The 13577-nt window shown below is 37.2% G+C and overlaps 1 protein-coding gene across 7 annotated transcripts in view; it reads left to right on the top strand.

The window, feature by feature from the left end:
• Positions 1 to 13577, top strand: part of KDM4C (lysine demethylase 4C) — a 409700-nt gene that overhangs the window by 293945 nt on the left and 102178 nt on the right. The window lies entirely within an intron of this gene.

Raw genomic sequence — 13577 nt, 5'->3', positions numbered from 1 at the left:
TGTTGGCTCTTTGGAAATGAGTCATCCAGCCCAGCATTTCACATGATATACTCTGCATAGAAGTTAAATAAGCAGAGTAACAGTATACAACCTTGATGTACCCCTTTCCCAATTTTGAACAAGTTTGTTATTCCATGTTTGGTTCTAACTGTTGCTGCTTAATACAGGTTTCTCAGGAGACTGGTAAGATGGTCTGGTATTCCCATTTCTTTGTTTTCCACAGTTTTTTGTGATCTACACAGTCAAAGGCTTTAGTATAGTCAATGAAACAGAAATAGATGTTTTTCTGGAATCCCCTTGCTTTTTCTACGATCCAGCAAATGTTGATAATTTAATCTCTGGTTCTTCTGCCTTTTCTAAATTTAGCTTGTACATCTGGTGTTTCTCAATTATGTACTGTTGAAGCCTAGCTTGAAGGAGATTGAGCACTGCCTTGCTAGCATGTGAAATGAGAGCAATTGTACAGTAGTTTGAACACTCTTTGCCATTGCCTTTCTTTGGGATTGGAATGAAAACTGACTTTTTCCAGTCCTGTGGCCACTGCTGAATTTTCTAAATTTGCTGGCATATTGAGTGCAGAATTTTAACAGCATCATCTTTTACACTTTGAAATAGCTCAGCTGAAATTCCATCACCTCCACTAGCTTTGTTTGTAGTAATGTTTCCTAAGGCCCAGTTGACTTCACACTTCAGGATGTGTGGCTCTAGGTGGGTGACCATACCATCGTGGTTATCTGGGTCATTTCAGGTGAACAGTGAAGGGACTCAGCCATAAACATACATGTATCCATTCTCTCCCAAATCTCTCTTCCATTTAGACTAGCACATAACATTGAGCAGAGTCCCATGTGCTATGTATTAAGTCCTTGTTGGTCATCCATTTTAAATATAACAGAACAACCTTGATTACTAATCAAGTATCATAGATTAAAATTATGTGGTATGTGTGTGTATGTGCATATATATGGTAGGTACTGAATAAATATTCATGAAATGAATAAAAAGGCAGCAAAATTTTACTTACTCTTTATGCTTCTGACACAAAATTATTGTGGCTGAAGGATTTGATCAGACAGTATGAAATGACTTGTCCTTTATTTTTTTTTTTTTAAAAAGGAAAAATCCTTTAAAAGTCATGGTGCTAAATTCATGCACATCTCTTCCACAAGCAGTTTTAAAACAAGGCACTGGTTACCTTATCTGCATCAATGGGTACATGTGATTAGGCAACAGAGCCTAGCAGTAATTTGGAGAGTCTCTGAATACGCATGGAACACTTTCCCTGTTGTCTGAGAGTTCTGATCTTGGAACCTCTGGTCAGCTGGGGATTGAAAACCTAGAGTGACCTGACTGAAGCAGAGGCAAGGGAAATCTGAGCCTCTCTCCAGTGCCCACTAGGTGGTGCTGCTGTTCCAATTTCTTACCCAGTTGCCGTTAAACCACCTCGTTGAGAAAGTGCCTAATCAGAGCCTGGCCCAATTTTAGAGGGGGGTGTGTAGGTGTGTCTGTGTATGTGTCTTTGTGTGTCGGGGGGAGAGACAGATAGACAGACAGAGATGTGATGCCTGATCGGGTGCTCTCACCCAAGGAGGGCTCTCGCTGACAGCAGGGCAGAAAAAGTGCTGCCTGCTGTGCATTCAAAGTGCTGAATTCCAGAGGGTGGTTTTTAGTTTTCAGGTTTTCATTTAGCCATATGAAAAGAGTTGCTCTTCCCTTGGGGCAAGTTAGTGTTTTTATATATCAGTAATAAGCAACACTAGTAAGGGCTAGTAACTGTAAGAGGCTTAAAGAACAGTTTATGGCAAGCGAGTTTAAAATGTCTTCTGAGGTATGAAAGCTATATATAAAAAATGCTTATTGTTAGTAGTAGTCTTTTTAGAATACAGAATATTGGAGTTTATGCAGAGCTATTTGAATATTTTGGTAATATTGTTGTTAGCCTTTTATTTATTCATAGATTCAACTTGTGGTTTTTGAAATACTCCTCTGTACAATTATTTGTGTAGGAAGATTCTTGTAGAGGATGTAAGAAAGGATTTGTTTGCTATAGCAGATTTTTCCTCTTATAATGACCATTAAAAAAAGGAGACAACGAATGGAACACAGCTCTTTCAGTGTTCTTCAGTGGATTATGTTGATCCTAAAATAGTGTGTGTTTTGTGAAGAACCTTTATCTCATCCAGCCACCTTGTTTGCTAATATCACAGGTGTGGCCTCTTTCAAGTCCCATAATTAAATGGATGGCACTGGAGTTATTTTCAAGACATTGTATTTTATTAATGTGGCTGTTAATTTAAATGCTTTAATAAAATTCATTATTATTTTTAAACAAAATACCACAAAAATATATTTGGCTACAGTGGTATTTATCCAATTAGTTTGTCCACCCCTCCCCCCTTTTCTTTCTTGAACAATATTTAACTTCTGTGTAGAATAATTGTCTAGGGGCTAATAAAGTAATGGCTACACCATCTTAAAAATGCTACAGTTGGCTTTCTGGAAACACCAGGTTATTAGGCAGAATCACCCCTTTAACAAGAGAGAAGTGGCCGAATGTTACCTGAATAGTCTGTGGGTCCAAGCCATGTTCAAAAGGGAGAACCATTTTCTCTGTCAACTTAAGCATTCTTCTCATTATTAACACAGGTTCTAGATTACTGAGCATTTTCTTATCTACTCATTTAGAATGGATTCCTTTGGTTCGGAATGACTTTCAGTTTGGGAAAAATTATCCTTGTGATGAGTCCTTTTGTTCCCAGCCCCCTTGCCCATGTCCTGCGGTACCTTCTCTGCTTATCCAAAGGATGTCAGAGCGTTGGCACCTGGTAGGGAAAAGAATGGAGCGGATGCCAGGAATGTCTCCTACTCCCCACTTGAGTGTGTGCTCAGGGTAGGCACTCTTGGGGTTGGTATGCCTGAGGACAAGAAGAAAAAATTGCTCCCACATGGTATAGATTTTAGAATTTACTCAGTCATTTCCTTTTCTTATTTCATTCTGTCTTGTTTTCTCTACTAATATGATTGGTTGGCCACAGTCATAATTGAATTTCTGGTCATAATTAAATCTTTGAAAAATTGTGCAAAGAAGATGACAACAAAAAAGGAAGTAGGGAGATGTAAAACACAACTGAAGTTAGAATGTCTTTTTTAAAGAAATTTTCATAATAGAAAATATAGGGTAAAAATTATCAGGAACAATTAAGAACGGGAAATTAGAGAGGGCAATGCTTTTATAGTATGATCACACAGAAGACAGCAGCAGAGTCAGGAAACAGATTACCAATCTTAAATCTGATTATAAAATTTAAGGGAAGAACATTTAATAAAAGAGTAAATCAGCACAGAATTATTGTATTTGTTACATATTTAACTGTGAATGTCTATTATACACATCAATCACTTCTTGAAGATCAAATTAATTAAATATTCATTGAATTTATATAAATAAAACAACAAGGCAAGTTTGTGGGTTATAAGAAATCTTGGAAAATTGCAGCAGACCCCAAATGTAACAATTAGTTTTAAAATGGTTTTCCCTTTTGGAGAGAAAGTTCTCGAATAGAATTCTTATGGCATTATTGAAATATTCAGTTGCATGTATCAAAGAAAATCTCATGTGCTGTCATTGCATAGAGAACTTGGTGGTATTTGTGCACCTTGCACCTTTCTCACAGCGGCATAGTGACTACCTCTGGTTTCTATGTCTGCAGACATTCCTATGGGTTTTGAAATTTTATTTCTGCAGCCAAATAGAGGGAGAAATGATTTTTGAAATAGCTGAAGTTGCCCCCAGGCGTTTGATGACCTCCGACTTGTATTTGACAAGTGAACCAAGCACAGGCACAAGTGTTCTCCGAGTGAAGAACATTATTTTGAAAAGGAATTTATACTGCAGTGATGACGGAGCTCCAAACCTTTCAGTATCTGGCTGAGGCCAACTATTCTGCTTAGAAGCCTCTATGCACTTTAAAATTTGTACCTGAAGGCAAATAATAGTGAACTTGAAAGCCAAAGATTATAGTTTTGAAAGGTACATCAATTCTGAAAATAGAGTAGTTTCACTGTGGTATTCCATCTGAAGAGTTGAATCAAGGATGTAAAAAAAAAAAAAATACATTCAGCTTTCCTATTTCCTAAAGGAATACACTTATTCTCTTGCTAACTGGCTTATATTATCAGATGCATCAAATACTAAAAATAGAATTACTGATGGGGTTTGCCTCTCATGCTGTAAGATCACTCTGAGTCCTATTTAGTGAATGTTACAGCAGTGTGAGAAAGCAGCTTCACTTTCTTTCTAGAGGAAATCATAGTTGTATTCAACAGAGCCTCTGTTAGTGCAGTTCGGAGAATGCAAAGACATATTGATTATCTTTCATCACTTTAAAAGAAAAAAAATGTGTTGTAAAGGCAATCACTAAAAGTCATTATGTTTCACATAAACTCATGTACTGATTTATTCACGTCTTCTGTTATTTTTAAAGATGAAGAGAAATTCTAAGAAGATAATAAACATTGACAGTGATGAGCAAGTTTATTGTTTAAAATGCAGTTGAGGAAAAATTTGGTTGTAATAGAGAATTACTGAAAGGGGAATAAGTGATACTACAAATGACCAAATTGTGGTGTGGTGTGTAGGGTCCTGTTATTTAATATGCTCAGTATAAAATTTATTACCTCATTAAGAACATTCTTCAGGATTTCAACATATGCATGTCTCCAACTTTGCAAGATTTTTAAATAAGTGTAGTGTAAAAAAAAGTACATTAGTAGCTGTATAGTACTTAACTGTCAGAATGATTTGCTACAGGGACTAGATCCTATTGCAAGCTGTCAAATTTGTATATTGCTGTAATACCAAACCATAAAATCTTTTGAGTAAAATGGAAAATGTCAGATGGGCATGACTACAAATAATATACTTTCTGAAGGCTTTAGATGTCTATAGGAGAAAATGTGTAAATGCATGAAATGTTATCTTGTTACTATGGATTTTTCTTTATCTGCTGAAAGACAACTGTGAGGCAAAAGGAAATTGATTGGAGCCTTTAAATTTTTCAGTTTTGAACTCATTTTTTTCCTGAGGACTAATTTTAAAAACGTTATTAAACAGATGGGTAGAACTTCAGATAATTCATGATTAAAAAGTATTGTGAGAGAGTCATCTTATCTTTTGACTTACATTGCTGAATGCTCCATTTTTTTCCCTGATCTTGTCTGTGTGAGTAGTGATTACTGATGGATCTTTTAATTGGGTGAGTGAGTTGGGGTCAGGGTTCCAGCGATGGAATCACCCCTTTCACTCCAACATCAACTGAGTCAATGCCTACAAATGCTTGCCAAACCAAGGTGGCTGCCGGATGGCTTTAAACAACCCATAGGGTTTTGCTTGGTCAACAGTGATTAACAGAAGAGAGGTTTTAGATTTTGAAAGGTACAGTCATTATTGTTAAGCAATGGATCCATTATTATTTATTTTTCCACTGTTTTAGTATTAATTATTTATTCCTTCGGAAGGGGCTCTTAAAAATCAACGAAAAATTATAAAATGCTTTTTTATGTAAAGTGACAATCTTTTCACACTTGTCATTAATGTAAGTCAGTGTGATCTATTTTAGGCATTTTCCCACAATTTAGGGATGTCATTTTCTAAGACAAGCTCATAAATACAGGTACCAGCCCAGTTTGCATTTATTGATTTAAATATCAACAGTTCTGTGCATTTATCTGTATTGCCATTTGGATCATGCAATTCTCAGCCTCTGTTACATTGAGATTGAGCGTGTAGGCTCTGGGCTGAGATTGTTTTGAGTTCCACGTCCACCACCTAAGCAACCTTGGCCATACAATTTAACATCTCGGAATCTTTTCTGTAAACCAGGGTGGTTGTGAGAATGACATGAGATAGTGAAGGACCTGGCATGTTGCTACACTCAAAAGTTAGTCACTGCTTATGGTAGCTGATGCAACCCCTTGCTGTCTAAATCTCTGTGAACTGCCTTTAGCCAATCAGAGTCAGAGCAGATAAATATTTACAAGGAGAAAGTAGGTTCCTGGTGCGCTCTCATTTGTTTATTCATCTGTCCAGTAAATATCTCTTTAGGACTTGCTGTGGGGTTAGGTGATAAATGTACATCATTTCTGCTTTTATGGATATTACAGGATAATGGGAAGTTACTGAAAATTCAACAAGTGCTTACAAAGCAGCATGAAAAGTTCTTTTGTAGTAAAAGTCCAGAATGCAGTGAAGGACCTTACTGAATTTGGGGCACAAGGGTTGGCAGTCAAGAGGTGTGGAGAAACTTGCTGGAAGAAGCAGTGCCTCATAATGCCTTGTTTGAGCCCTGAAGGAGGAGAAGAGGTGCACTGAAGAAAAGGTCAGGAGAAGGAACAGGATATTCAGTACCCTGGAAGTGGGAGGGAACGTAAGGTCTAGGAAATGACATTTCAGCAGAGCCAGAGCGTGAGGTGTGAGGAGGGAAGGATGAGTCTTGAGGAGGGGAAGCCTCAGATGATGTAGCACTGTGCTGTCCAGTTTAGTAGCCTCTGGACACTGGCAGCTACTGGACACTTAGAACATGGCTAGTGTTACGGAAGAACTGAACTTTTAGATTGTGTTTAATTTAAAAGTTAAAAAATGAAAGCAGCATAAGCACATGAAATACAAGTGTAATTTTGGTAGGTCCACATTTTACATTTCAAACACCCTTGAAAATCTAGTGTCCAAATTGAGGTGTGTGTAAATACACAGCAGACTTCAAAGACTTAGTATGAAAAAAAAGAACGCGAAATATCTGATTAGTAATTATTTTTATATTGGTTATATGTTAAAATAATAATAGTTTGGATTTGTTAAGATCCGTTTGTTAGTTTATGTTAGTAAAATTAATTTCATCGGCCTTTTTACTGCAATTACATATACTTAATGTAACATGTGTCCCCTGGCAGCTCAGACAGGAAAGAGTTTGCCTCTAATGTGGGAGACCCGGGTTTGATCCCTGGGTCAGGAAGATGCCCTGAAGAAGGAGATGGCAACCCACTCCAGTATACTTGCCTAGAAAATCCCATGGATGGAGGAGCCTGACAGGCTACATACCATGGGGTCACAAAGAGTTGCACACGACTGAGTGACTTCACTTTGACTTTTCAACATAACTTCCCTTTTGGCTCAGATGGTAAAGAATCTGCCTGCTATGCAGGAAGCCCTGGTTTGATCCCTGGGTCAGGAAGATCCCCTGGAGAAGGGAATGGCAACTCACTCAAGTATTCTTGCCTGGAGAATTCCATGGACAGAAAGCCTGGCAGGCTACAGTCCATAGGGTTGCAAAGAGTTGGACACAACTGAGTGACTAATACTTTCACTTTTTCAACATAACACATATCATTTTAACTATTTTTAGGTGTATAGCTCTGTGGTACACATGGCGTTAAGTATATTCACATTGTTGTACAACCACCATGCCCCGCTATCTCCAGAACATTTTCGTCTTCCCAAGCAGAAGCTCTGTACTCATTGAATAATAACCCCCTCATTCTCCTCTTCCTCACCTGTTTTTTTTTTAAATAAGTTGTCCATTTATTTAGTATGTATTATTTATCACCTACTGTAGTAAGCTGAATAATGTTCACCCAAAGATATTAGGTCTTAATCCCTGGAACATGTAAAATGTCACATCTTATTTGGAAAAGGGACTTTTACAGATGTGATTTAAGGATTTTAAGATGAGGTTATTTTGGGATTATCTGGGTGGGTCCAAAATGCCATCACACCTGTCCTTTAAGGAGAAGTAAAGGGAAATTACACACAGAAATAAGCCATGTGATAGAAGCAGAGTCTCACCTGTATTTTTGATGTGACTCCTAAAACATTAAATATTGTGTATCTGGCTCATATTTTATTCCTACTGGATTTTGTACATTTTTCTGAACACATTGAAGAACCTTTGATGCTGATTAAGAAGTGAAATAATAGATCATGTTTGTGTTTCAAATGGGTATTCTGCTTCTGGTGGGGAGAATGTGTTCGAGAGAGCAGGACTGGGGCCAGTGAGGCCAGTTTCAGTGATAATGTGAAAAATGATTTAAGTGTAAAGCTGAGATGGAGATGAATGAATTGATTGCAGGTGGGGTTGTCTTGGACTAGGTGTGGAGGAGGCTAGGGTTCTGGATAAGCAGCTGGGAGACTGGTCATGCTGTGCATAGGGCTTGTTCTTATCAGAAGGGCATGGGGTTGAGGAGGAAGTATGTTTGGGCATATTTGATTTGAAGTCTGTGTATTCCAACTAGGTTTAACACAGGAGAAACATATGTTAGAATTCTACTTCTCGTGGGTATGTAAATATTTACCAGCTGCTCCTAGGTGTCACATGAAGCTCAGTAACTATTACTGGTTAGTAATTCAGAAACAGTGTCAATAACCTAAGATATGCAGATGACACCACCCTTACGGCAGAAAGTGAAGAGGAACTAAAGAGCCTTTTGATAAAAGTGAAAGAAGAGAGTGAAAAAGCAAGCTTAAAACTCAACATTCAAAAAACTAAGATCATGGCATCCAGTCTGATCACTTCATGGCAAATAGATGGGAATACAATGGAAAAAGGGACAGACTTTATTTTCTTGGGCTCCAAAATCACTGCAGATGGTGACTGCAGCCATGAAATTAAAAGACGCTTGCTCCTTGGAAGGAAAGGTATGACAAACCTAGACAGCGTATTAAAAAAGCAGAGACATTACTTTGCCAACAAAAGTCCATCTAGTTAAAGCTGTGGTTTTTCCAGTGGTCATGTATGGATGTGAGTGTTGGACCACAAAGAAAGCTGAGTGCCGAAGAACTGATGTTTTTGAGCTGTGATGTTGGAGAAGACTCTTAGGAGTCCCTTGGACTGTAAGGAGATCAAGCCAGTCAATCCTAAAGGAAATGAGTCCTGAATATTCACTGGAAGGACTGATGTTGAAGCTGAAGCTCCAATACTTTGGCCACCTGATTCGAAGAACTGACTCGTTGGAAAAGACCCTGATGCTGGGGAAGATTGAAGGTGGGAGGAGAAGGGGACAACAGAGGATGAGATAGGTGGATGGTATCACTGACTCAGTGGGCGTGAGTTTGAGCAGACTCTGGGAGTGGCGATGGACAGGGAAGCCTGGCATGCTGCAGTCCATGGGGTCGCAAAGAGTCGAACATGACTGAGCAACTGAACTGAACTGGCTGAGCAGCTGTGCTTTGTGTGGATGTGAATTCGATTTATGATAATATTGTATTTGCCTCTGTATACACTAAGTCCCCTACATACAAACAAGTTCTGTTCCAAGCAGACATTTGTAAATCCAGTATGTTTCTAAGTCTAACAAAGTTACCTTAGGTACCCAACTAACACAATCTGCTGGATAGTACTTTACTATAATAGGTTTATAATACTTTTCACACAAATAATAATGTACATAGAAAAACAAAAAAATGAAAAGATTTTTAATCTTACAGTACCTTGAAAAGTACACTAGTACAGTACAGCAGCCGGCCTACAGCATGCATGTTCACATCTTTGAAAGTTTGACACTTGATGGTTCATATGTAGAGGACTTACTGTACTCTTTCTGAAGTATAATAATCAGGTAACACAGTGTTAGCCTTGCAAGTTTCATTTATGTCTTCTTGCAGAGTGAAAGAAATGAAGAACATTGAAAATGGAAGAAAAACCTATAGAAATGAAAAAGTTTGATTTGAAAAAGGATGAGTATTCTCATGAAAGATAAATGTTTTCATAAAAGATAAATGTGTCTGCCAACCAGTAAAGACAGTGTGTATGGAGATTGCCAGGATGAGTGCCTACATGTGAAAGGGGATTTGCAGTAAGAGTCACAAGGGTTTGCACAGGCTCACGAGAAGGTATTCATTTCAGAATGGCTTTGAGTTTAATTTCAGTTTAATTTTAGTTTAAAAACATCTTTTCACTAATAGTTTTTTAGGATCAAATTTTAAATCATAGTTTTGTTTTTTTCTGTTCAGAGTATAAAATACATTCCACCTTTCTTTAGGAGCAAAATATTTTACTTTCAGTAAATGGAAAACAGATAGCTTAATTATAGGAATCATGCTTAAGTTTAACTAAAACTTGCAAGATTTTTTTTCTTACAGCCATCTGTTCATAATTGGTTTTTTAAAATTCATCAGTTTTAAACACTTAACGTTCTTTGGACAAAGCAAAAAAATATTGTGAAATCTTTTCACTAAATGGCAGATATTTCTCAGTAAAAGAATCATGACATCCTGGCAAAGGTATAATTTTAGTAGACTAATGAGCTTTCTGACCAGAGCCGACTGAGACTCGTCTGATTTTTACAATGATAAATTGACTGTGTCAAAATTCGCAATCTAGTCTGGTGAAATATTTTACTATGAAAGTTTAATTCTCATTTTTTATTTATGAAAGCAGTGGTAGTGTCACAGTAGCTTATAATAAGCTGGCCGTTTGGTATGATTTATTTCAATGAGTGTCACTTGTTGATGTGTTTAATGATTGTTGACCCATATTTAATTCTAAAAACTCTTAAGTGGTGAGAAATGTAATAAGTCAGCCACTGTAGTTAAAAGAAAAAAATCACTATCCACAGATCTATTCAGTTGCCTTTCCCCAGCTTCAGTGATATCACAGCTTTATATTTGACAGCTGTTGATTTGGGGCACTGAATACTTAATAGCTTTCTTTACAGTTGTGGGAATCTACTTAGAATAGTTTGTACCACAAACATATACTTGAAATGTAATAAAATCATCTTTCATTACTTAATTTGGGGATTCCACCCTATTTTCATTTTAAAGGTTTTAAGGAAAATTGTGGAATAATGGGCATTTCTTTCATTTATCAGTCTTTTGATAAAAAACGCTTATTGAGGTGATCATAGTGTCTGGTGCTTGGTGACAGGTGGCGTGAGATGGACAGGGTCATCTGTCTCGTGAGGTTTGCATTCTGGAAGGATTTAGGTATATTGATAGATCTTCTGAGGGTGTCTTTTTTTTTTTTTTTTTTTGGTAGTTTCAGAAAGCAGATGGAAAGGGCTAGGTTAACACATTCTTTTAAGGTATTTCTTTACAGAGAGGTGTAGTAAGTATTCCTGTCTCGTACGTCAGGATACTTATCTAGTGTAGATAATTTCTAACAAATAGGTAAAAATATCAAAAGAGATATATATTTTTAATATTATGATATTAGTTTGAGGTCATTTTAGAAACAATAAGTATCTTAAAAAATTTAAAACGGTAGTATATGTTAACATGAAGCTTCAAATTATTCATAGCTTACAACAAAATGAAATACCTTATGAATTATGAAACAGTCGTAGTAGTGAAACATTTTTAACAGTATGTACTGTTCAAAAGACCACAATGTCTTGTATTTTTTAAAAGGAGAATTAAAGTGTTAAGTTGTTGTTTTTACTTTGTTTATAGTACATAGTAAAAGACATAAACACTATTGCTGCAGAAATTTGCTTTAAAATTTCTCTAGGAAGAGGCCATCCAGAGAAAATTATCCTTTGCTATTTTCTTATGTCTATTAAAGCAATTTATAAGTATTTTTCAAATAATAATGTAACATTACAGAACATTTTTGTTGGCAGGTCAGCTTAGAACTGAGGAGGTGGGGAGATCAGTGGCCCAAATGTTTTTAGAAACAACAATCAAATTTAAATACTTCTAATTCTCAGGTACCATTTCTTTAAGAATCCCTTTTTATAATTAGAAAATGAAGAAGCCAGTGACACAAAATCAGTCCTTTTCCGTGCAGACCCAGAAGCTAACATATGTGCATTTTTAGGCTTCTCATTTTGACAGGGGCAATCACCATATAATTTCAGAAATCCATTTATCTTAGTAATAGCCCTAGAACCATTGAGTCTCCCCTTCCTGTCTGTGACAGTATTACTGTCTCAGTGTTCTTTGCCACACACTGATTTGGGGAGCCCTGCCCTGTAGCTGTGGCACCTAATACCACCATGGTGAACATTCTGCATAGATAAGACATGACAGCCTTTTAACCTAAGCTTGCTGTGCACGCAGAGGGTGACAGCCCACCTGCACCAGGGAAGGCAAACAAGCACGTGTGATGCGTTCATCTTAATCACATTCTATTTCTCTCGGAGACGTTCCAAGAAAATGACAGGCCAAGCTCAGAGTTCAGGTTATCAGCCTGAGACATGTGAAGCAGGGCATCTCCACAACAGATAAGGCTAACCTGTACTACTGAACTTTGACTTGTTGATTTAGTGTTAGAATTTTAATATATACATCCTATAAGGTTATTTTAGTTATAAAAGCAATGTCTTTTGGACTCTGTGGGAGAGGGAGAGGGTGGGAAGATTTGGGAGAATGGCATTGAAACATGTAAAATATCATGTAAGAAACGAGTTGCCAGTCCAGGTTTGATGCACGATACTGGATGCTTGGGGCTAGTGCATGGGATGACCCAGAGGGATGGTATGGGGAGGGTGGAGGGAGGAGGGTTCAGGATGGGGAACACATGTATACCTGTGGCGGATTTATTTTGATATTTGGCAAAACTAATACAATTATGTAAAGTTTAAAAATAAAATAAAATTAGAAAAAAAAAATAAAAGCAATGTCTGTCATAAAAATTTTTTTTTTACCTGAAGTGTATAAAATACAAAATGAAATCATCTTTAGCTTCGTGCCAGTCCACAGCAGTAATCACATTTAATTTGAGGCAGTAATGATTCCTGACTCTTTTCTATGGAGGAACTAGCTTAGAAGGATATGGTGCTTCACCTTACTGTGTTATACTTGAGAGTGTTTCAGTAGCATACTATATACGTATGGAACATAAATCTGTTTTATAAAAATATCAACCCTCTCTTAAGGGTAGTCACATTTTTCCTTTCTTTCCTCTGGTTCTTCTTATGAACCTACCAGCATTTATGATGCTTCACACTCTTGGCGCCTGTCATTTACTTAGAAACTTTCCAGGCTGCATTTTTAAGGTTTTGGTTTTTGTTTTTAATAGAACTTAACCACCTCGATTGCCTAAAGGTAGTCCTGAGTGGGCCTCACTTGTGCCATTTGCTGCAAGAGTAAAAGCATCTGAATGCGATAATAAAGCATATGAATATTGGGCCCGCCAGCATGGGTTCCTGTCTCAGCTCTGCCACATACTAGTTACTTGAGAACATGTCATCCTCCTTGGAAGCCTGTCCTTGATTCCATGACAGCTGTCCTTGGTTTTCCTTCTCTCTCTTTGGCCTTTAGGTCTCAGGTTTCTTTGCAGGTTCCTCGTCGTCTGTCCATCTCTTGAATGTTTATGTTCCCCTAGTTTCTGTCTGAAGCTTTTTTCTCATTCTTTGCATTCTCAGTTACAGCTTGTAAGATTGGAATCACAGTAATAGCACTTTCTTTCATTGTTGTGAGTATCAAGGTAAGGAATCTGGTATACTTTGCCCAGTGCCTGGCCATAGTAAGTGCTCAATAAATACTCCTTCTTATTGTTGTTATTATAAGTGTATTACCTTAGTAATACCATTACAGTAACAGTGAAATAAGAATAAAGTAATAATGTATATGTACTCAGTAA

Source organism: Bos taurus, chromosome 8 (assembly GCF_002263795.3).
Source record: "Bos taurus isolate L1 Dominette 01449 registration number 42190680 breed Hereford chromosome 8, ARS-UCD2.0, whole genome shotgun sequence".
In the NCBI taxonomy this organism is placed as follows: Eukaryota; Metazoa; Chordata; class Mammalia; order Artiodactyla; family Bovidae; genus Bos; species Bos taurus.
This window is presented reverse-complemented; position numbering and strand designations above follow the sequence as displayed.